At 38.8% G+C, this 3,040-nt stretch overlaps 1 non-coding gene across 1 annotated transcript; it reads left to right on the top strand.

Annotated features, from left to right (window-relative positions):
* The first annotated feature begins 1,618 nt into the window (after positions 1–1,618).
* On the top strand, positions 1,619–1,725 carry LOC128286238 (small nucleolar RNA R71). The gene has a single exon (XR_008276782.1). It is a non-coding gene; the product is annotated as a small nucleolar RNA R71 (small nucleolar RNA).
* Positions 1,726–3,040: the final 1,315 nt, after the last annotated feature.

Genomic DNA, 3,040 nt, shown 5'->3' with positions numbered 1-3,040 from the left:
GCTTGAACATGGCTCATATGCGCTCTTCGAAACTGTTTTCTGCACAGAGGGTTTCACTATATGATTAGTACCAGTAGTATGATTTATGCAATCCCCCTAGATTGCTGATGTGTTGCTCGTATTACAAGCTTGAAGGGTGGTTGTTTCGTCTCCCACACGAAGTGTGAGTTCACCTGTACCAACATCAATAATGGTTCTAGCAGTCGCTAAAAAGGGTCGTCCTAAAATCAAAGTTGCGTTACTATCCTCTTCCATGTCTAAAACAACAAAGTCTATTGGGTATATAAATTTATTGATCTTAACAAGAACATCTTCAATGATACCCATAGGAAATCTAATGGTTTTATCAGCCAATTGAATGCTCATCCTAGTTTGTTTGGGTTTCCCAAGACTTAGCTGTATAAACATTTTATAAGGCATAACATTAATTCTTGCCCCTAAGTCAGCCGATACATTATGAACATCTAAACTACCAATTAAAAAAGGAATTTTAAAACTCCTTGGATCTTTCAATTTGTTGGGTAGCTTATACTATAGAATGGTAGAGCAAACTGCATTCAATTCCACATGCGATGTCTCATCCAACTTTCGTTTGTTTGCTAGAAGTTTCCTTAAAAATTTAACTACGTTTGGCGTCTACGAGAGAGCTTCGATAAACGGTAAGTTAATATGAAATTTCTTTAATAGTTTAAGGAATTTATCGAATTGTTCATCTGTACGATGTTTTCTTATCGCATTGGGGTATAGCACCCGTAGCTTATACTCTTTACTTATCGTTTTTTGCTCACTATGGTCCACCTCGCCTTTACCTTTACTTACCACAGTTTCTTGCCTCAGTTCTAGTTCAGGTGCAACTAGCCCTTCCTTATCTTGAATGGTAATTGCATTGATTTTCTCCCTTAGGTTAGATTCAGTATTACTCGGCAGACTACCTTATGGTCGTTCAGATATCAATTTAGCGAGATGACCTATCTGAGTTTCGAGCCCTTGGATCGATGCTTGTTGATTCTTAAGTACTATCTCAGTATTCTAGAAATGAGTTTCTGACACTGAAATGAATTTTGTTAGCATCTATTCAAGGTTTGGCTTTCTCTCTTGTTGGTAAGGTGGTTGTTGAAACCCCGGAGGATGTTGTGACCTTTGATTTCCTTGACCGCCCCACGAGAAATTGGGATGGTTCCTCCAACCTGCATTATAAGTGTTACAATACAGGTTATTTTAGGGTCTAGAGTTATTGTTACCCATATATTGGACTTGCTCCTCCTTGATGCTAGGGTTGAAAGGTTGATATTCTGAGCATGCTCCTCCTCCATTCGAATCGCACCTCATCACTAGATGTACTTGAGTGGAACCACACAAACCGTCAATCTTTTTATTTAAGAGTTTTACTTGGTTAGATAGCATAGTAACCGTAACAAGGTTGAAAACACCGGCTACTTTCATTGGCTTTGTCCTCATAACTTGTCACTGATAGTTATTCAGTGACATCTCCTCTATAAATTCATAAGCTTCCTCAGGTTTCTTATTATTGATAGTTCCACCAACGGCTGCATCGATCATCTGTCGAGTCAAAGAATTTAGGCCATTATGAAATGTTTGAACCTGTAGCCAGAGTGGTAACCCATGGCGAAGGCACCTTCTCAACAGATCCTTGTATCTCTCCTATGCATCATAGAGTGTTTCTAAATCCATCTGCACAAAAGAAGAAACGTCATTCCTCAACTTAGCTGTTTTAGCCGGCGAAAAATATTTAATTAAAAACTTTTCGGTCATTTGTTCCCAAGTAGTGATTTACCCTCGTGGTAACGAGTTCAACTATTGTTTATCCTTATTCCTCAATGAAAAAGGGAATAACCGAAGGCGAATGACGTCATCAGAAACACCATTGATTTTAAAAGTGTCACAAAACTCTAAGAAATTTGCCAAGTGAGCATTGGGATCCTCGTCCTGCAAACAATCAAACTGAACAAACTGTTGGATCACTTGAATTGTGTTAGGTTTCAGTTCAAAAGTATTTGCAGCAACAGCAGGTCTAAATATGCTTGATTCAGTTCCTGTTAAAGAAGGTTTAGCATAATCATACTGATAAACCGTAAATTATACATATTTTTACCCCATGTTTAATGCATTTTATAGATGATTTCTCATTAGAATTGGTGAATTAGATACTCCTAATGCTTTAATTGCATGTTTTATACTCAGGAGAGGACCAAGAGTCAAAAGGAGCCAAAAAACGAGCCAAAAAGGGGTAAAACGGACCAAATCGAGAAGATGACAAGGCCTAAGCTTTGCCACACGGGCATCTCATACGCTCGTGTCTATCGGGGATGTCGACCAAGGCTTTCACGATTCACACGGCCTGGCCATTGACCCACACGGCCGTGTGCAATTTAACGGATCGAACATGGCCTAGCAAATATGTCACACGGCTGTGTCACACGAGCGTGTCCCTGCTGAGCCGAAGTTAAGTCCAATTCAGAATAGGCCACTTTAGAGGGTTTCTAGGCATTCCAAAGCCTATAAATACGCACTATAGGAGGAGAAAAGGGGAGACGGAGAAGAGGGGTAAGGAATTACCCTAAGGAAGTCGATTGATCCATCTTAGAAGCCAGATTCATCATCAAAACTGAAGATCTCTCCTCAATTTCCCTTCAGGAGTTTTGGGTTTTCTTTATGTTTTGTATTCTTTATTCTTCTGAGATGTTTTCTTATTTAGTTATGAACTAAATCCCCTAAATACTTAAGGGGAATGAAACCTAAGACGAATCTTGTTATTATTTTCTAAATCGTATGATAAATATTTAACTTGTTCTTAATTATGTGTTCTTAATTCTTGTTTTGATATCCCAGGATACTAATTCAAGACACGCTCTTATTCAGGGGAGGTATAGACCCTATCTAAGAGTACATTTATCATAATTAAGCGGAGCTGATTGCGCGCCTAGACATAGGGTGACAAGATTTTGCCGGATTAGGGTGGATAATTACGTATTTACAAAATACCGTCTCAACCTAATAAGGGGATCCATAGATCGAGTTA

The sequence above is a fragment of the Gossypium arboreum genome, chromosome 12, assembly GCF_025698485.1.
Source record: "Gossypium arboreum isolate Shixiya-1 chromosome 12, ASM2569848v2, whole genome shotgun sequence".
Classification (NCBI taxonomy): domain Eukaryota; kingdom Viridiplantae; phylum Streptophyta; class Magnoliopsida; order Malvales; family Malvaceae; genus Gossypium; species Gossypium arboreum.
The sequence above is the reverse complement of the archived record's forward strand: the minus strand, read 5'-3'. Positions and strand labels throughout refer to the sequence as shown.